Source organism: Tupaia chinensis, unplaced genomic scaffold (assembly GCF_000334495.1).
Source record: "Tupaia chinensis unplaced genomic scaffold, TupChi_1.0 Scaffold000010_1, whole genome shotgun sequence".
Classification (NCBI taxonomy): domain Eukaryota; kingdom Metazoa; phylum Chordata; class Mammalia; order Scandentia; family Tupaiidae; genus Tupaia; species Tupaia belangeri.
The window spans coordinates 1,445,402-1,467,925 of NW_006159440.1; the positions used below are offsets into that span (position 1 = coordinate 1,445,402).

The 22,524-nt window shown below is 39.7% G+C and overlaps 1 protein-coding gene across 1 annotated transcript in view; it reads right to left on the bottom strand.

Moving 5' to 3' along the window:
• The window catches only part of CNTNAP2 (contactin associated protein 2), a 1,579,711-nt gene that overhangs the window by 586,145 nt on the left and 971,042 nt on the right, over positions 1–22,524 (bottom strand). The window lies entirely within an intron of this gene.

The following is a 22,524-nucleotide window of genomic DNA, read 5'->3' on the forward strand; positions in this document are numbered from 1 at the left end:
GTTGCCTTAAGCAAAAACCCTTAAAAAAAAAAAAAAAAAAAAAAAAAAAGAAAACCACACACAAAACACAAAAAACAAAAACCAAGAATAAAAACAGTTTGGGCATAATTTGCATTTCAGTATCAATTCTCAACATTATATATCATTATAAATAGTTTTGTTGATACACTCTAAGGCAAACCGAGAGATGTCAGCACCTACATAGTTATTCTACAGTCAGATTATGGTTACTGAAAAGACAGAGGAGGATGAGACTCATCCCCAGTTCAACAGAAATACAAGTTGAGGCCTTTAGGAGGTGACTTATTCCAAGGTCTCTGTCCTCAAGTGGGACTGGTGTCCTTAGAAAGGAGGTCTGAGGGACTTATTTACTCCTTCCATCATGTGTGGATGAGGAAGAAGGCACTACCTACAAAACACAGAGTGAGCTCTTATCAGACACCAAATCTGCAGGAGCTTTAGCTTGGATTTCATAGCCTCCAGAACTGTAAGCAATGCATTTCTATCATTTATAAATTACCCAGTCTGAGGTATTTTGTTATAACCACCCAAATAGACTAAGACACAGGAAAAATACAAGTAGAATGCTTTGGCTGCAAGACAAAATTTTGTGTTAGAAACTTTGGCTTTGCTTTTGGATCATCTTGATCTTGCAATAATTTTTGATTCTAGAAGACATTGCAACTTACTGAATCCATTCTCTTTGGTACTGAATTTTTAGAATAATTTTTAAAAATTATTTATTTATTTATTGGAGAGGTTTTTGCTATAGGGCATGTGCACTTGGCAGAAAGACAGAGAGAGACAGAGAGACAGAAAGCAAGAAATCCTCCCCCCGCCCCCATGGGGGATGGCCATGCCGCAATCCCTTCTTCTTTCTCCTCTCAGGATCTTGGGCACGCAAGCACATGTGCCTGGCATGAGTTTAAGCCACCAGGTCTGGGACTCAAACCGTAGTTGACTACATGGGAGTCCAGCGACGTAGCCATTACGCTAACTGCTGGTCCCTACAATAATTTATTTTTATTTTAAATTTACTCTGATGGTTAAATAGATGTCTAGCTTCTTCCAACTGGATATCGGACACACACTGGCACAAAATCAACATCCTGGCCTCAGTCAGAGATTATAATTCTTATCATCCAAGTTTGGATGGAATATTTTGTCAGTTACATACAAGACTTCATTGACTACTAAGCTTCTAACAATTCTGGTTCCCTGGTGACTAATCTCAGTCTGGGCTGATTCTAAACAGTATGCAGAAGGATCTGTTCTTCTAATAGTTCCTTCTTCAAAACCATTGGTGAAGTATAGAATTGGAGATGCTGGCAACCTCAGAAGAGTTCTGTTACGGTTTGAATATATTCACAAAGATTTTATGTGGTAATATTTTATTCCTACTGAAATGAGATTAAGAGGTAGAAACTTAATCCAGCTATGGTGTTGAGAGGTAGGGCTTTTGAGAAGCGATTAGGTATCAAGGTGGAGCCCCATGACTGGAAACTGGGGTGCAGGGACACCTGGACACAGACACATGCATGATGATCTGCTCAGGCTCTTGCTATGTGGTCCCCTTCCCCACCTTGGAACTCTACTACCACTAAGATCCTCACCAGATATGGCCTCTTGACTTCGGCCTCCAAAACTGTAAACTAAATAAACCTTTGTTTTAAAAATAAATGACCTAGAAACAGCTATCTCTGTTATTACAAAAACAAAACAAACAAACAAAAAAAACAAAACCAAACAAAACTGACTAGAACAGCCTGTCTTCACTGTCACAGTGGGGGATTATAAGTAAGTCCATGTTTCCACCCTACTCAGCATTTGTCAAACCCCAGTAGCCTTGTCTGGACCTCAGCCACATTGGCTGCCATTGGAAGAGCTGGAATCCAGTTTTTCTCTCAAGGGGGAACAATCTGAGCCCCAGAGAAGATAGGTGACTTATTTACCATTCCCACAAGCAAAGGGACAAATCTGAGATTTGAGTCTATATTTTTTACTTAGTACCCAGTGTTCTATGTACAATAGCTTACTATGACTTTGAACTTGATTGCAGTAAGTGGATTTCAGCAGTTATGGGACAGTTGAAAGAGCTCCTTTAATTCAAATGATTCTAATAACAATGTCAACAATTTCATATTAATACTGTGTTTTTATTATTTTCACATCGATAACAAAAAAAAAGAGTAATAAATTAGTAAGAGGCACTGACACTCAGGGGTCCCGCTTGTTCGACGTCTTTAACTATTAGGAGAGCTCCAGGGGCATAGTATGCCTCTAAAGGGGATACAGGCAGAGGACTGAACTGAAGGAGTCTCTGCATTTTAAGAATTGAGAAAATAACATCCTCTTTTACAGAACCTGAAAAACTGTAGATGCTTATTAAATGGTATTCTTCCTTCCTATGTCTCTCACTCAAGAAATAAACAAAGTACACCCTGGGAAACGCACCTCCTCCCGCCCCCAAGTCGTATTACTTGGCAGACCTCACTTGCACTTCTGTTCCTTCTGCGAGACTTGGATAGCCTATCTGTTTGTTAGGGAAGGTGTGGGAAGGTGTGCGGCGAAGCATCAGGTGGGCATCGGCTATGGGCTTGGACAGATGTTGTCTCTAAGACAACTTGAGGCAAACTCACACTGAATCGTTTACTTCCTGACAGCAGCAATGGAAGTATTTTCACCCATTCTGTATTTTGGTCCTGGATACCATTTAAATAATTCAAATCGAAACCAGAAATTACTCTTAAGGACTAGCAGAGAGTAAACTTTATTTCCAAAGTAAATTATATTTTGACTTTCAGTGGCTAGACATAGATTTGTACAGATGGAAACACTGACTTCAGAAATACTACTCTAATTTAAAAAAAAAAAAGCTTTTTTCTAAGTGTGTTAAATTTTAAAATAATCTCCATTGTTTCTTAAAAGCATGCATGTATACATTAATTAGCTGTATGTGTGAAGCAGCTGCTGCCAGTTCTCCTAGGATGGCTTGCAAATAATTTCTGAACAGTAGCAACATGAAGCTAGGAAAGGCAATTTTGCAGACTGACATTTTGCTCCTTCAGAAATGTCTGCACTGCCTCTGTGCTTGTCATTCAGAGCAGCCTGAAGATTAGCTGTCTATATTCTGTCTCATCCTCTGGTGCCTTCATTCACAAATATTTGATGATAAATAATTGTATATGCCAAAGGATCCCTTGAAAATCATTCATAAGAATTACACAGGCATGTGGAAAGATTATTTTGTGGCAAAAGGAAATGGAAGAAATAACTACACCTAAAATCACACTACCTCGTCTGTCTGCATGATAGTGAGATACGTACTTGTTAAGGGGAATAGATTATGCTTTCAAGGAGGCCTCAGACTTTTCAGAAGTGTGATTTTTTTTTTCTGTTTACTTAAAAAATTCCTATATAAGGAAACTAGTTGAAAAGGTAGACTCCGGGTGAACTCCTGGTGACTTGTAGGAGATGGCAAGTTTTAAAGCTGTCTCACGGATGCATTTTTCAAAATGTATGATTACTCTGCTAAAACATTCATTCTGCCAAAATGTTCCTAGCTTACTTTCAATTAAATAAATCAATTTCCCCGCATCTGGTACTTTCAAAGAATGCTACAGAAATTTAAATACACATCTTAGAAACAGAAAATGTACCTTGAAGTTCTGACTCAGACATTTAACAGTTTCATAAGAGTGCTCTCTTTTCTACATATGGAGATAGCTATGGAAGAGACTTAAAAACATGTTACATTCATTATAATATAAACTACAAACCATCAGACAAAACATAAATGATTATTATTTGTTTGAGTCCTTTTTTTTCATGGAGCTAGGGAATTTTTTTCTCTACTCATTCATACACTCAAATTATAAACATATATAACTGACAGGAAAATTATCATTCGTCTAAATCGTGGGGTATCTGCTTAATATTGACTAATGTCATCAATATTGTACATTCACTTAGACTTACGTCCCCCCATCCCCCAGGCCTTATGTGATGCTCACAGATACTAAGTGGACGGGCCCAGGAGGATGCACTTAGCAGCACCAACAGGGCCAGCTGCTGCAGGAGACATAATGGGTCTGGAAAATTATAGCCTCTATAAGCTCACTTTCTCTTGCTGAATTTTTTTATTCACTATTATCTGGAGGGTACATTCTCTTTGAAATGGTTAGATTATTTACCAGGGGAAAAAATAGTTGCATGCTAATTTTATAATAGTAGCCTTTCTTTTAATAACTATTTTTTTTGGTGACTATCATCTGTTTTTACTATGGGAGGTGGTGCAACCCACAAATATATGAAGTTGTAAAAAAATTCATTGAATAGTTGACTCATAATAGGTCATTAAAAGAAATTAAAAATGCTTAAGTGGTGGATTTTTAAAGTTTTGTATTAATTGTGTACGACTGGAATCTTCTACAAATGATTTCCCCTTTCCTTACATACAGTACGAGGAGAGTTTAGCCAAGGGTGTATTTTAGTAATGATATTCCTTTTTTTTCTTTTCTTTTCTTTTCTTTTTTGGAGAGGTTTTTGCTATAGGGCGCGTGTGCTCGCCAGAAAAACAGAGAGAGACAGAGAGACAGAAAGCAAGAAATCACCCCCTAGGGGGAATGGCCATGCCGCAATCCCTTCTCCTCCATTCTCCTCTTGGGATCTTGGGAATGCACGCACATGCACCCAGCGTGAGTTTAAACCACCAGGTCCAGGACTTGAACCACAGTTGACTACATGGGAGTCCAGCGACATAGCCATTATACAAACTGCTGGTCCCAAGTAATGATATTCTTAAGTATGTTACAGAAGAAAAAGATATGGTGGCTTCTTTGATTTTATAATAGTCATTCCATTGAAGAATGTCTGCATGTCAAAGCTTTATTCTCCTGTCAGGAGACCAAGGCATCTCTGGTGTCGCTGTGACTTCATTCAAACTAAACATCCCCTCTCTCTCATCTGTCTACTGTTAATACTTCCCTTCCCTAACTTCTAGTCCTTCATCTGTCTACCAGTGGGTTAATGTTAATACTTCCCTTCCCTAACTTCTAGTCCCACAGAGAAGAGCCCCTGCTCTTTTAGCATGGCATAAACATTAACAATTACTCTATAATATCTTCTTAAAAAATAGTTTTCTATGTTCCTTGCTTTTTAATTATATTTACCTGAAACTATCCTCTGGGTGCCTAAACAATGTAAAGAATTTAAAATAATAACAATAAAATAAATGGTCTCATTATTGATTTATTTATTCAATAATTTATCTTCCCTTTATTCCAAATTAGTTTCTATATTAGAAAAACAGTATAGCACCACTTTTTGTTTGGAAAGGAATGACTACAATAAATTTTGGAAATAACTGCAATCAAAAGGCAACAATGAAATTCATAACTAAATACATATGTAAGTTTGGGAATGGAGGCTTTATGCTCAAGCATGACTAAGGTGAAAGCATTCTTGCAGTTCCTATTATCTCTGGATTTAAAAAAAAATCTAATCTCATCAAATGGCATAAAGGTCCTTGAAAGACTTAACTGAAACAAAGAGAGAATAAACCAAACAGATTAAGATAGAAAGAAAAAGTGTATAGGTATAAATGAGCTCTATAATAGAGATGGGATTAGCATCTACAAATATTTGGAAGATACATCAGAATGAAGATGGATGTATTATCTAAAATACTGTGTATAGAACGAAGTGGTACACTTGGAGAGAAGTATAGAAAGTAAGTAAAATGTCAATGCATAACTATGGCTTTGAGAAAAAGATGGGTTAAATGCATACATTCATATGATATGGGCTTAAAATTTCTACCATTCCTTTATGTTGAAGCATTAAAAAGCCCTTAAAAGCTGGGACCAGCAGTTGGCATAATGGCTATGTCACTGGAATCCCACGTAGTTAACCGTTTGAGTCTCAGGCCTGGTGGCTTAAACTCCTGGTGGGTTCGTGTGCGTGTGTGCCCAAGATCCAAGAGGAGAATGGAGAAGGGATTGCGTCATGGTCATCCCCTTTCTGGGTGATTTCTCGCTTTCTGTCTCTCTGTCTCTCCCTCTTAAACATAGAGAGTATGAGCCTACATGTGGTATAGCAAAAACCTCTCCAAAAAAAAAAAAAAAAGCATATTTGGCCACTCTTCATCACTAATACCTTGGTACTAATTAGATTATCAATTTTATTCCTGTCTCTCAGAAAGACCTTGAAAAAAAAAGTGGGATTTGTTGCATTAAACCGGAGAGATGGAAAGTGGGCCTAGTGTACAAGCTGCTACCCCACAGGCGTGAGCTGGGTCGAAGGCCCGAACGGTGAGAGTGGGCTCCCAGGATTGCTTTCTGAGGGCTATTCTGTGAGGATGTCATGTATGTTTACACTGAGGTTGGGGCAGAGGTTCTCTTAGGGAATTTGCAGTGAAAAACCTTCAGACATTTGCCATTCTAAATTGTTCTTTAAACAACCGTCTTTCATTTCCATATAAAGGACAAGATGACATTATTTTTCTCTACTTTAGCATTTACATTCCAATTTTAAAAATAATATGCTCTCCTTAAAGAGATACATGAAGATTTATGTGCTCCAAACAGGGTGATTTCTAAAGTTTAAGAAGGTAAATTTTTTTCTTTTCCTCCTTCAGAAATTCCCAAGTGTATAAAAACCAAACTTGTATTTGGCTTTCACGTACACCAATGACTTAGTCATAGTCATTATAAAGTAATACTGTGGGCAGTACGGAATTACTCATGACCTGAAAAGTTTCAAAAGTGAAGGAATCAATACAAAATACAGAAAATACCCTGTCTTTTAAAAAGGATAGATATTTCATTCAGGTATGACCTTTCAAAATAGAAAAAGGAATAGTACAAGCATTGATTAAAAAAAAAAACAAAACAGCACAAAGACAAGAAATAGAACATCATTAGGAAAGACTCATTGAAGAAATAAGAAAGTTGATTAAGAAGGAGAAAAAATCATGGAAAAAAGTTAAAAATTCCATTGTTTAGATGATAATATGAAAAGGAAAATATAGTAAATGTAGAATAAGTGTTTGGGGCCAGCACGTGGTGTGGTGGTGAAGGCACCTGACTCCCACATGGTCGAACATAGTTCAGTTCCCAGACCTGGCAGCTTAAAAATTACACTGGGCACATGTGTGTGCATGCCCCAAAATCTCAAGAGAAGGGAGGAGAAAGGATTTCAGTGTGGCCATGACCCCTGTGGGGTGACTTCCCACTTTCCCTTGCTATCTATCTCTCTTTCTAGTGAGTGCACTTGTCCTACTGCAAAAACCTGAAAAATAAAAAAAGAGATTGTGTACCTAGAATCAAAGCATTTTTAAAATTTTTTACCATCCTATTTAATAACTTCTTGAATTTAAGGTAGCAACATTTATTTTAATAAGTAATAATTTGAAATATCATCTTTGAAGGTATTTCTCTCAATGGTTTTATATAGCATTCTTGAATATCTCAGCAGTCAAGTAAAAAGTGAGGTTCTCAAAGACATTAACTGCCTTTCTAATAGAGACATCATCTTAATCCACATGCTTGCGTGGGCAGCCACCTGGAGTGGTAATTTATTTTGGTGCAGAGGTCCTCATTGAAACACAGGCCAGGACTGAAGCGAATTGTGGAGTATTTGAACTTTTTATTCCCCCCGCCCCCTTACATTCATTTGAGCCATTGAGGATCTTTCTGCTTCTACACCGTTGCAATTTACATGGCAGGAAGGGATCCAGCCATGGATACACTTGATCGTAACATATTCACTATAATAAATAAGGATCCAGTTCTTTATTTCCATAAAATGACAGAATCATGCTGGAATGGCGTTTTGAGATCAACTGTTTTAGATCACTTTCCAAATAAGAGTTCTTTAGCATAGTCTTGGGTGCTGTTTGGAATATTAGTTTACAACATATTTTACCTTTTGTTTTTTATGATTGCCATAGGGCATGTGTGCTTACAAAAAAAAGAGGGAGTGAGGGAGAGAGAGAAAGAGAGAGAGCCAGCAACCCTCATAGGGGATAGTCACATTGCAATCCCTTCTCTTCTACCTCTCCCTCCGTCAGGATTCTGGGTACAAATGCACGTGCACATGCACCTGGCTCGACACATTTAAGAGTCATGTGCCATATAACATTTCAGGCAACGGCAGGCAGCATTTATGTCAGTGGCCCCACAGGAGCAATAGGTACGCCCTATGGCAGGGATACTATCCAGGCTTGTGTGACTACACTCTGTGATGCTTTTGAAAATGTGAAATTGCAGGGCCAAGTGGTGGTGTAGTGTAAAACCCAATGTGTTCAGAGACTGATCCACATGGGCAAGTTTTTTTGAGAAGTTTTTTTTGCTATAGGGTGTGTGCACTCGCCAGAAAGACAGAGACAGACAGACAGAAATTGAGAATCATCACCCCTCAGGAGGGATGGCCACACTGCAATCTCTTCTCCATTCTCCTCTCGGGATCTTGGAAAAGCATGCACATGCGCCCCGTGTGAGTTTAAGCCACTGGATCCGGGACTTGAACTGCGGTTGACTACATGGAAGTCCAGCGAAGTAGCCTTTATGCTATCTGCTGGTCCCACACATGGGGAAGTTTTGTATTTGCTTCCAGACACATTCCTGGTGATAACAGGGCAGGTCCATGATCTGGGGCTGAATGAGGCTGGGATTGTGACACTGATGTCTGGTTGGCTCACAGCGTCAAGATGCTGTTGGGAGTGCTGTTCCTCTATTTCCATTTCTCTCTGTCATAGGTAATGTTACTCATTCATTTTAACTGCCAGAGGGCATATGCACTAATTAGAGAGACAGAAAGAGAGAGAGAGAGAGCGAGGAAGCACCTCCAACAGGGCATGGTCATACCAGAATCCCTTCTCCTCCATTTCTCCACCCTTGTGGGATTTTGGTCACACATGCAGAATGTTTTCCAAGCTGCCATGGCCAGGATTCAAACTGCAGTCAGCCATATGGGATCTGTTGCCCTTACACTAGGCTACAGGGTTGACCCAATAAATAAATTTTAAATAAACTTAAATAAAATGTCAAAATAGCTTAACAATTCATTTCTTAGATCATAACCGCTTGTTAGCAACACAGGATAGTACTCTTGTTAGGGAACATACTCTTAATTACTCTCAGCGAGTCCCAAAATGACTTCCCCATGGTGTTTGTGCACAGAGCTTGTTCTGTGGAGCAATACAAACTAAATCCATTCTCTCATCCTTATTTCAATCCTTCAAAATCCTGGAAACAGATCGATGTTTCCCTATGTCTTCACTTTCCCAATTTCTTTAACCACTCCCATTTCTTTAAGGTTACCTCTGGATGACAGTCAAAAATAGTCAGATATAGGCCCCCAGAAGAGGCAACATACATAATGCCATGGACGGGTTCTAGTAGTGCCTGGTCCAGAGGGACTGAGATCTCCTTGATTGGGACACTTTTCTGCTATTGATTCAGCCTAGGCTCATAATAGCTTTCAGAGCAGCTGTGTCGTGTGTTCTATCAGCGCCTTTCAAACGTGTCTAGGAAGCTGGCCTCTGAAAAGTCATGGGACGCTTTTAGAATACAATAAAATCCCGAGTTGCATTCATTCTGTCTTTTGAGCCAGAATCAATTGTACTAGCAAAAAATATACCCACATTAACTATATCCATCCCTTCACATCTGCAAAGGACAGAATTACTTTTAGAGAATTATGGTTTAAAGTTTTTCGAGTAACATTATTTTGTTTTTCTTTCTTTTCTCTTTACAGGGGTAAGAAAAAATATTGACAAGAAATGTATAGTTGTAGGGGAAAACGATTAAAAACTCCCAAAAAGATACTGTGAAAAGATAATCCCCATTGGCTAATTTATTATTATTATTTTTAATCAGAGAGAGAAGGAGCCGGGGAGAGAGGACAGGAGAAAGAGAAACAGATAGGCATAGGTCTCTTCTGGCAGGGCTGAGATCGCCCCCTCCATCCTCCCAGTCAGTCAGAAGCACAGGTGCACACCATGTGTCCTTCAGACTGGTCCAGGAGCCAAACCCCGACCTCCCATGTGACCTCAGCCCCTGCACAGTGGCGCCATCCCGCTTGTACCCCTGTGGCTGTCCTGCCGCTATTAATTTAAGTATTTCTCTATTATTATTTTCTTCATGAGAAGAGAGACAGACAGAGACCCAGGGACCCCTGACAGGGTCCTGTCATGCACAGTCCTCCTCCAGCCCTCTGCTCAGGCAGGATCACTCATGGCCCTGCAGGCACACCTGGCACATTCAGGCTGACCCCAGAACTGAACCCGAGCCTTCCCACATGGCTCCAGTGTCATGCAGCAGTGACGCATTGTCTGTGCCACTGTGTTTGTTGGTCACTACCATCAACTTTTAATGGTAAGTTGCCTATACAGTCTGGAATAAGACTGAGGAGCCCTGCCTCATCCCTGCCATCAGTTAAGCAGAGTGGTGTAAGAATGGGCACCGTAATAGAGAAATCTCTTGGCTCAGGGTACTGAGTTCAACTGCCATACACTGACCTGTGACCTTTGGAAATTGTCTTCTCTGGCTTCCATCTCCTTATCTTTGTTTTTTCCTTTAAAAAAATTTTGCTGTAGGGTGTGTGTACTCACCAGAGAGACAGACAGAGAGAGAGGGAGAGAGCGAGAAAGGGAAAGCGAGGAACACCCATCCCTCTTGCCATGGGTGATGGCCACACTGCAATCTCTTCTCCATTCTCCTGCTGGGATTTTGGACAGAAGCACACTTGCATCAAGTATTTTTCAAGCTGCTGGGTCCAGGACTGAAACCATGCAGTTGGCCATGTGGGATCCAGCCACCTTAACCACTACGCTGCCATCTTGCCTGTCTCCTTATCTTTTTAGTCAGAAATTTAGGTTTAGGTTAGATCATTTTAAAGTTACATATCTACGTTAAGTCTCTCCAAATGCCATAACAATGCCATAAGCCTGGGAGGCTTAAATGACAGAAATGTATTGTTCAGTTACTGGCTAACTTGGTTCCTGGTGAGGGCTCTCTTCCTGGACAGCAGACAACCACCTTCCTGCTGTGTCTTCCCACAAAAGACAGTGAACTCTGATGTCTCTTCTTATAAGGGCTCCAGTCCTATGAGATCAGACCCTCACCCTGATCATCTCATTTAACTAAATGCAGTACACCAGGTGCTGGGCTTCAACACATTTAGTTTAGAGAAGGACAAACATTTTGTCCATAACAACTTCCATCATGAAATTCTATTGTTTTGGCCCTCTCAGATTGTGTTTTTTAAAAATTTAAACCATATTAAGACAAATTGCATTCTGTAAATAATATATTGAACTGAAAAGCAAGTTCGTCTCCATGGAATTTCCTTTTTTTTTCTATTAAAGACCATATATATATATATATATAGAAAGGGAAAGCGAGGAACACCCATCCCTCTTGCCATGGGTGATGGCCACACTGCAATCTCTTCTCCATTCTCCTGCTGGGATTTTGGACAGAAGCACACTTGCATCAAGTATTTTTCAAGCTGCTGGGTCCAGGACTGAAACCATGCAGTTGGCCATGTGGGATCCAGCCACCTTAACCACTACGCTGCCATCTTGCCTGTCTCCTTATCTTTTTAGTCAGAAATTTAGGTTTAGGTTAGATCATTTTAAAGTTACATATCTACGTTAAGTCTCTCCAAATGCCATAACAATGCCATAAGCCTGGGAGGCTTAAATGACAGAAATGTATTGTTCAGTTACTGGCTAACTTGGTTCCTGGTGAGGGCTCTCTTCCTGGACAGCAGACAACCACCTTCCTGCTGTGTCTTCCCACAAAAGACAGTGAACTCTGATGTCTCTTCTTATAAGGGCTCCAGTCCTATGAGATCAGACCCTCACCCTGATCATCTCATTTAACTAAATGCAGTACACCAGGTGCTGGGCTTCAACACATTTAGTTTAGAGAAGGACAAACATTTTGTCCATAACAACTTCCATCATGAAATTCTATTGTTTTGGCCCTCTCAGATTGTGTTTTTTAAAAATTTAAACCATATTAAGACAAATTGCATTCTGTAAATAATATATTGAACTGAAAAGCAAGTTCGTCTCCATGGAATTTCCTTTTTTTTTCTATTAAAGACCATATATACACACACCAGAGAGTATGTACATCAGAGAAAGAGAGAGGGAGGGAGAGGCCTCAGCAAGGTCAGTCATGCAGCAATCCTTTTCCCTCCTGTTCTCTATCTCATTAGGATCCTGGGCATGTTCACTTGCCTGGCATGTCTTCCAGCCGTCTAAGCCTGAGCCTTGATTGTCTGTTGGCCACATCAGATCCGGCATCCTCTGCATAGCTGCTACCCAATGGTGCCATGGGGCTGACCAAAGAATTACTTTATTTATTGATAGCTGACATCATAATTGAGTGCCTGCTATCTATCTGACCACTGTACTAGATTTTAGGAAATCAAAAATAAACAAAAATGCCCAAAATGCATAAGAGTAAAACATATACTATATTCAACTGCATTAAGTGTTAACACCAATAAAGCACAATATCAAGGTAGAGGAGTTGAAGTTTTATGTGCGAAGGAAATGGGAGATATAGGCGTATGTATATCTGAGAGAAAATGATCCCAAGCAGGGGAAACAGAAAGTACCCGAGTCTGAAGTAGGAGATGATTGTTCAGGAGATCAGTAGGACTGCAACGGAGTGAATGAAGGCTAGGGCAATGGGAGCTGAAGTGCAAGAGGAAGCAGGAGCCATGTCCTGTGAGTCCTGATTGATTGTAAGGGTTTTGTGTTTTTGTTTTATTTGGTTTTAAACATTATAGCGGGATACCATTAGGTAGGAGGTTTATACTGGAAAAGAGAGGGGCAAGATATGGCTTAGGTTTTAACAGGGTCTCTCCTACTCAGATGTGGAAAGAGTTTGAGGGGACAGAAGGAGGAGCCCCAGTTAAGGGACTTTTGCCACTATGCAGGTGAGTGATGAGAGCACAAACCCATGTGGTAGCAGTGGAAGAGCTGGGATATAGTCCACTTCTCTTTTTGAAGTTTGAAATAAAGACAGCAAAATGTGCTATTGTGTGCTCTCTATTTGTAACTAGGCCTAGGAAATTTATCTGATTATTAAAAGATGCTTATTTCTTCCAAGAGAGAGAGAGACTCCCAACGAGGTCCTCACACTGTTATCCGCCCCTCCTCTCAGCCGGCCAGGATCATGAGCACACATGCACACAGCTGGTGTGCAAAGGGAAGACCTGGATGCAGACCCAGGACCTTTTCCGTGTGGATGTAGTTGAGTTACCACTGCACCATCTCCTGGTTCCACAAATTTATCTTTAATCTCCAGATTTTTTTTCCTAGTATATTAGCTATAACTCACTAGTTCGTGTTATCAGTGACTATTATGAATATGACTTCTAGCCTTACCTAAGTATTCCTACAAAATCCCAGTGGGCCTTTTGTCTTGATTAGACCTCTGCACTGACACAATTGTTCCCACTTTAAAAATGCTGATCGCTATCTTTTGAGTAGGGATTGGATCCAGTTGAGTTCGTTTCCGTTTCTAGTTCTTGTTAAATAACTCTCAGGTGCACTAGGTCTTCAACTAGGCATGAGGGTGGGGGGTGGAAGGTCTTCATATGATTAAGATGTAATTCTCCTCCCCAAATGTTGAAAACCTGTCGAGGTTGGGGGACAATCGCAGAAGCTTTGGATGTGGTTTAAAACTGAGGCATGTCAGGGAATGGCTAATTGATGTGTGTGAACACAGATGAGAGGGTATGGATGACGCTGGAGAGGTGGGTGGGTCCGCTGTGAAGGTTCTGGATGACATGCTAATAGCCACCTCTATTTTGCGGGCAGAGAGAGAGCCTTTGTTTTAGGTTGTGGAATATCATGGCTTTATCTGTGAAGTAGAGGATCTCTCCAGGGGCAATGCAAGGAATAGTCTGGAAGGCTAGAGCCAAGCGAGGTTACTGTGGCTTCTGTTCATTTAGGAGGTATGAGGCAATGGAGAAGAACAAAGGTGGTCGTGTTAGAGATGTATGAAAGCATAGGTGGGAGAATCCCTTGCTGAATCAGGGATGAGGAATGAGATAGGTAAGAGTCAATTCATGTGCCTGGACTGTGCGGCTGTGTGACTCTGTCTGCAAAGAGAGGGCAAAGGGGGAAAAACAGATATATATTATCTATATAACTAATGTTTGTTTCCAGGAAAAGTATGTCTAATTTGGGACATCCAGGCCAGAATATCATATTATTAATCTCCGGTGTTAATTAAGAGGTCCTTTTCCTCTGGTTCTAAAGTTTCAAGGTCATTGGACTTTCATGTACCATTGGTAGCAAGGAAACAGTTACAATGTATTTTAAAAGCACAAAACTGCTTATACATTTGACCTAGTTATCTCACTCCTGAGAGTTTACCTAAAAATATAATCCTATAGTTTTTAAATTCCCTCCAAGAGGTCTCTCACAGATAATTTTTTGTTATTATGCAAAAAGCGGACCTAACATGCCTCATGAAAGGGGAATGATAGATCTGATTACAAGCTGAACAAATTGTCATTATCCAATTTGAAGTATTATGGAAGAGAATATTTCAACACAGGAATCTATTGTGATATAAATTTTAGGGAATACAAAAATATGTATCTAAATTAGAAATCTATGCCATCAAGGATTCACATGACTGGAAAAGATCTTAGGGACATTAAAAAAAAGGGGGGGGGGTTAAGATGGCTACTGATCTGAAGGTGGGGGCAGGGCAGCGTCAAATTCCCCATAAAACACCTATGCAGACAAAGAAAAACTGAACGCCACGGCAACACCAAAGAGGAGGAATGACACCTGGCACATGGGAATGTGAGTAACCTTTCTATGAAGCATGGTGCCCGTGCGGCCTCTGCATGGGGTGCCAACCAGAAACAAAGCAAACCACTGGCCCAACAAGATAGAAAGGCAGTCTTTTAACTCTGATGGCCCTACCTGAGGAATGTTATCCCAGAATCAACCACAAAGCCTCATCCAGCCCCCTACTGGATATGAGTTCTTTGTCAGAGTTCTATATTGCTAAGTATCTTTAATTCTGCGGCTTTCCTTTCCACTTTATTTATAGCATCTTTTCATGCACAGAAGCTCTTAAATTTTTTTCTTCTGGATCTGTACTTTTCTTGTGTGTAAAAATATGTTCTAACCTGAGGTTATTAAGGTATTTTCCTATACTATTTCCTGAAAACTTTAAAGTTATGCTTTGTAAAGTTAGCTCTGTGATCAGTCAGAAATTCTTTTCCTATGATGTAGTGGTCTGGTTTTATTTTTTTACATGAATACCTAATAATCCCAGGATCCATCATGAAAGACACAGAATCTCTGTCACTGCAATGGGCCATAAATGAAGCAATCGCAAATGCAAACACTGATTTTTGACTTTCCTATCCATTGATTTATTAGTTTGCACTTACACCAAAATCTACACTCTCCATGAGTTAAGTGTTTTTTTCTTTTTTCTTCGTTTCTTATTCCAGTAAGTCTTCTTTTTTCTTTTCTCCCATTTCTTACAGTATTTTTTTTTAAATTTTGAAATGATTTTATTGAGATGTGATTGGCATACAGAAAGCTGTCTATATTTTATACAACTTGATGAGTTTGAAGATAAGTTTACACTCATGAAAATACCAAAATCCAAGCCATTAGTCTATCCATTACCTCCAAAAGTTACTTCCCACCTTAAATAATTTACTGTTAGTGGGGCCAGCAGATGGTATAGTGGTTATGTTGTTGGACTCTCACATAGCTGACCGCAGTTTGAGTCCTAGACCTAGCTTGAAACTCATGCCAGGCACATGTGCGTGCGTGTCCAAAATCCTGAGACAAGAATAGAGGAGAAGAGATTACAGTGTGGCCATCCCCCCTGGGGGGTGATTTCTGTCTCTCTGTCTCTCCAGGGAGTGCATATGCCCTAGAGCAAAAATCTCTCTAAAATAAATAAATAAATAATAAAGCCGTTCACTGGAATTCTTGGGAACCAGCAGTTAGTGTAATGGCTATGTCGCTGGACTCCCATGTTGTCGACCACAGTTCAAAGCCCGGACCTGGCAGTTTAAAACTCACGCTGGGCACATATGTGTGTGTGCCCCAGATCCCAAGAGGAGAATGGAGGAGAAGAGATTGTAGTGAGGCCATCCTCCTAAGGGGTCATTTCTCACTTTCTGTCTCTCTCTCTGTCTCTCCAGGGAGTGCATATGCCCTAGAGCAAAAATCTCTCTAAAATAAATAAATAAATAATAAAGCCGTTCACTGGAATTCTTGGGAACCAGCAGTTAGTGTAATGGCTATGTCGCTGGACTCCCACGTAGTCGACTGCGGTTCGCGTCCTGGACCTGGTGGCTTAAAAAACTCATGCCGGGCGCGTGTGTGTGTGTGCCCAAGATCCCAGGAGGAGAATGGAGGAGAAGGGATTGCGGCGTGACCATCCCCCCTGAGGGGTGATTTCTCGCTTTCTGTCTCTATGTCTCTCTCTGTCTGGCGAGCGCACGTGCCCTATAGCAAAAACTTCTCAAAAAAAAAAAACTCTCTCAAAAAGAAAAGTACTATCAGTAATAATAGTAATGATAAGAAATTTAACTGTGAGAGGAGCTCCAAAAGTTCATGGAAAATGGAATTAAAGTACAAGTTTATTTTGGTGTAAAAATTTTTGAAATTCAGGACCAGCAGATGGTGTAAGGATTATGTCTCTGGATTCCATGTAGTTGATCACAGTTTGAGTCCTGGACCCAGTGAGTAAAGTCTTTATAAGTGGTAGAACATTTCCTTCCACACTCTTCTTGAGAGTGTTTTGAAGAGTCTTGGTTCTTTGCTTTTTGTCTTTTTTTTTTTTTTCCACATATACTTTAGAATCAGCTCATCTATTTTCACCAAAGAAAGCCTGCTGGAATTTAGATTGCTATTTCATTTATTCTATAAATCAACTTTGGAGTAGCATCATTAAAATATTCAGTCTTCCAATCCATGAACATGCTATATCTCTTCATTTATTTAAAGCTTAAAAAAAAAGAAAAAACTCTCATTAAGTTTTATACTCTTTCCTCTAGACGAATAACACATCTATTAGATTATGTAGAAATTATTTGGTATTTTTTATACTATTATAAATGCAATTTTTGAAAAATTGTTTTTTTGTTTGCTGCTTTAATTATCTGTCTCTAAATCTGTTCTTAGGCAATCAAAGAACCTGGAAAATATACAATAGAAAGCTAAAAGCAGAACATGAACAGTGTGGTACTGTTCTTTATCACTTTGAATGCATACTTTCACCCATAATGATATTTTTAGTTCCTTTAGAATTCTTTTCTTATCTATTCTTCCATTTCTCCTTTTGTTTTCCATTTCATCCTCATAGGATATAGAGAGGAACCTAGGGTGCTGTGTTGCAACTTGGGAATAAAATGATTAGGCAGGGAAGTGATGGAAACCATTTTAGTGGCTGAGCATACTACAGACCGTAGATTGTCACAGACCACTTGTGAGCCTTCTGTGACCCACCACTTGATAGAGGTCATAAGGAGGTCCATCTTGCTGTGGAAGAGCCCATGTTAGAGGATTATGAATTGGGAACTGAACTAGGAATGACACCCACCCTTCAGTAAGAACTTGACTCATGGCCAAGAGGACAGGTGGCTATATTGTCCACATACATCCATGATAATAGTCAATAGATCTCTAGAGATTTCTCCACTGTTAAGGAAAAGTAAATGTAAAAAAAAAAAACCCACACAGGGTCAAAATATTAAAAGTTAACTTTTTTTGTGTGTATACTGATTTACAGGTATTAGCTTATTTAATGTTAGCAGCCCTAGAAATTAGTTATGATTGGGACCAGCAGGTGGCATAGTGGTTGAGGTGCTGGACTCCCACATGGCTGACTGTGGTTCAAATCTTGGACCAGGCTTTCTCTATTTCTCTCTTTTTATCTCTCTGTGGTGAGTGTACATGACCTATAGCAAATTAATGATCAACCCTATTAAAAGATGGGAGAATGAGTTGAAAAAAAAAAAAACACTCTCTAAAGATGACATACGAATAGCCAAAAGGCATGTGAAAAAATGCTCAACATCCCTCATCGTAAGGGAAATGCAGATCAAAACAACAATGAGATACCACCTACCCCCAGTCAGAATATCTAAGATTAAAAAAACAAAAAATGATAAGTGTTGGCAGTGGTGTGGTGAAAGGGGAACTTACACTGCTGGTGGGAATGTAAATTAGTCCAGCCACTGTGGAGAATGATTTGGAGATTCCTCAAAAATCTACAAATAGAACTACCATATGCTCTAGAAATCCCACTCTTTGGTATCTACACAAAAGACAGAAGAATTTTTCATCGGAAAAGTACTTGCACATCGACATTTATTGCGGCACTATTCTCAATTGCTAAGACATGGAACCAACATAAATGCCCCCGGAACAGATGAATAGATTGAAAAACTGGCACATATACTCTATGGAATACTATTCAGCCATAAAAAACAACAAAACCCTGGGTTTCGACAGAAAGTGGAAGAATATGGAAGATTTAATGCTGAGCAAAGCAAGCCAGGCTATGAAGGAGAGACACTGTATGTCCTCAATATATACCGAGTGTCCACACTCTATGACTGAAACTGATTGACTGATGGATATAGAAACACAGTAAATGGGTGTAAATACCAGATACAGTGTGTGCGGAAGAGTAAGGCCTGAGGAAAGATATTTAGAAGAAATATATGAAGGCAAAGCATTAATGGGACAAAGAAATGTGGTATTATCTGTTGAAGATATTTTATAGCTTTATCAACTGGACTAGGGAGAAATGTTCATATATTGAAAAATTCACTTTGTAAGCTAAATAATATGATTGAATATATAAAAGAAAATGAAATAAATTAAAAATGATAATAACAATAAAAATAAATAAAATTAAATAAATAACTCTTTAAAAAATAAAAAAGAAATTAGCCATGATCACTAGTTTTGTTTTGCTGCTAAGAAAGTCAGTGCAAAGAGTTTGTTTGTTTTTGTTTTTGTTTTTTTGTTTGTTTGTTTGTTTTATGTAATGGGGCTAAGATCCATGAATAGAATGAACAGCTGGGATTCAAATCAGACAACTGTGTTCTAGCACAGTCTCTGAACCTTTCTGTTCTAGTGCCTCTCTACCCAAAATAAAATATGAAAAACAAAATAAAGATAAATGTGAGAGAAAACACTTCTAAAAGAACCACACAAAAACCAGAGAGCAGGAGGGTAAGTCTAGGAAATTGAAGCAGAGTCCGAGGCCAAAAAGCAAAATGAGCTGGAAAAATAGAGGAGTGGGGAGTAGATAAGATAAACAGGGATTTCAGAGAAACTGAAATGTTATTATAGAATTAAAATATACATTTGGGGTAACTCTATATGGCAGATCTGGAGGTTTATATTGTAACCTTTTTATATTTTCCAAATACTCTATAACTACATATATTACTATTATCATGAGAAAACATTAAAATGGTAAACATTTTCCATGCCCTCCTCCTCAGTAATTCTGATTCTCTGAACATATCCTAAAGGAATAATTCAAAGATTTATTTATATGTATATAAACAATTTATTTCTAAAAATGAAAACTGGAAACATTCTACATATCCAAAAATAGAAGAATGTTTAAATATACGGTGGTCTATTTATATGATAATATTTTGTTTATATTAAAACATATGTTTCCAAGAATACTTACTGGCACAAGGAAGTCATCACCATAATGTTAAATGAAGATAGATGCAGGATAAAAATATTATACTGTTAGTGTGATCATAGTATGTTACAGTGTGTGTGTGTGTGTGTGTGTGTGTGTGTATGAGTGTGTGTGAGTGCATGCACAGACACCAAAAATTTACCTTGGGGGACCAGAAGATAGCCTAATTGCTACATCGCTGGACTCCCATATAGTCAACCTTGGTTCGAGTCCTAGACCCGTGGTTTAAAACTCATGCCAGGTGCATGTGCATATGTGCCCAAGATCCCGAGAGGAGAGTGGAGAAGGAACTGTGGCATGGCCATCTCCTCAGGGGATGATTTCTCGCTTTCTGTCTCTTCAGCAAGCACACACGCCCTATAGCAAAAATCTCTCTCTTAAAAATAAAAAAGTGGGGAACCAGCAGTTAGCGTAATGGCTATGTCGCTGGACTCCCACGTAGTCGACCGCGGTTCGTGTCCCGGACCCGGTGGCTTAAAACTCACGCCGGGCGCATGTGCGTGCGTGCTCAAGATCCCGAGAGGAGAATGGAGGAGAAGGGATTGCGGTGTGACCATCCCCCCTGGGGGGTGATTTCTCGCTTTCTGTCTCTATGTCTCTCTCTGTCTGTCTGGCGAGCACACACGCCCTACAGTGAAAATCTCTCCAAAAAAAATTAAAAAATTAAAAAGTGTACCTTGGAGGTTAGTGTTCTCCTGTCTATCAAAATTTTGTGCATGTAATATATGCTGAAGTCATTAAATATCAATTGAAAATATAAATGATTTAGTAGGTTAGAAATATTTTAATTTTTAAATTTCTGTTACTATTCCTTCAAAAGTTCTTGAAATAATACATAGGTTTTAAATTATTTCATATGCTCCTACATTTTTATATCTACGTCTTAAGAATGATTTCTAAGTCACTTTTCTAGTTATTTCTTCTTAAACAGTAGGGAGTTACCTTCATTAGTGCTGTTCCTTCATGTGAATTTCAAGCCACTGGATCTGGGATTTGAACCACGGTTGGTCATATGGAATCCTAGCACCTTAATCACTATACCACCTGCTGGCCCCTGACTTTTATATTAAGGAAGTTCATCTTGAGGACAAAACATGGAAAGTAGGACATTCCAGGCAGAGAAAACAATCAGGACACAGGTGTGAAACAATAGGAGACTGAGATCCACTTACAGAAGTATAGTTGGGCTGGGACCAGCAGTTAGCATAATGGCTATGTCGCTGGACTCCCATGTAGCTGACCGTGGTTAGAGTCCTGGACCCGGTGGCTTAAACTCATGCCAGGCACATGTGCATGCATGCCCAAGATCCCAAGAGGAGACTGGAGGAGAAAGGACTGCGGCGTGGCCATCCCCTCTGGGGGATGATTTCTTGCTTTCTGTCTCTCTGTCTCTGTTTTTTTGGCAAGCACACACCCCCTATAGCAAAAATCTCTCAAAAAAAAAAGAAGTATGGTTGGGCTCATCATATTAACCTGACTTGGGTTTGAAGTAGGAAGCGTGTCACGATCCTCTCCTCTGGCCCCATCCCCATCATGGAGGTGAGATCTTCTGCCATCACATTTGTTGCTAATTCCAGACTTGAGCCAGCCTCGCTCCCCTGCCTTGCCCTGTGACCACAGCCGACCTCACTCTCCAAGTCACAGCCCAGTTCATGTCATGTTCCCTTTACTCATGGGCTCAGAGGCTCTTTTCCGAATTTATTGCTTTTAATGTCTCAAGCTCAAGAAATCAAACGCTTTCTTAATCCTTACTCTGTGATCCGGGCATCGGTAACTTTTATACAAACACAGGTTTCCTTCTTGGTATTGGCAAGTTTCCTACAATAGAAATTAAGCACCTTCCTTGGACCCACACTGGTGGTGAGGGCCTTGATCTCTGATGAAAACAAGATGCTTCTGGGACTTACAGTGTCCCCCTCATAGACTGGATACTTGGTAGCAACTTACTGTTAGGGGATGGCCATATTCCATCACCGTGATGTCTTGCCTGCCTAGCAGGACTCCTGAGGTACCCAGTTCACTGCACCTGCTGGAGTTGAGGGTTGACATGAATACTCAGCTGCTGTATTACTTTTGTCTCCCCATCTTGAAGTACATGCTCATGCCTCTACAATGAGGGCCTTCAGGAATGGCTTTCCAAATTTCCTACATGTATTGTTATTATGTTTTATTTTCCCTCTCCCTTTATAAATCTACTTTAGGCTCATTCCCAACTCAGTAGTCTATATATTTAGAACTCTAAGACTGAAACTGTATATGCCTAATATCAGCACACCAGCCGTTCTCCAGCTTTCCTACAGTATTGACACTCAACCAAGTTGTTTAGTAAAGGTCACGCATGTGAGCGACGAATCAGCATCAGCTCTATGCCTTGACTCTCAACCACTGCTGTAGCCTGCAGTGTGATCCAGAAGGTTCCATTACCTCTACTTCCTGGTGTTAGGCTACTGTTTTATATCGAACCACTTTTATACACATCTTACATTTTTCCCAAATTAGAATATGCCAACAAAAATGTTAGTGAAAGCCAAACAATGATTTTTATAGGTTTTTTTGTGGAACAAAAATACTAGAGCTTCTTCACACAGAGCTTCTTCACCTAGAAACAGGAACAGTGGTCGTTACCACATACATTACCTTTCAATCCAACTCTCTACCGCTATTTCTTATAAAAGCAAAGAAGTCCCTCCCTGTCACATGACCACAACGAAATTTTACCCGATCTCTATTTTAGCTCCATTGTCAATTACACCATTTCAAATATTGTCTTTTC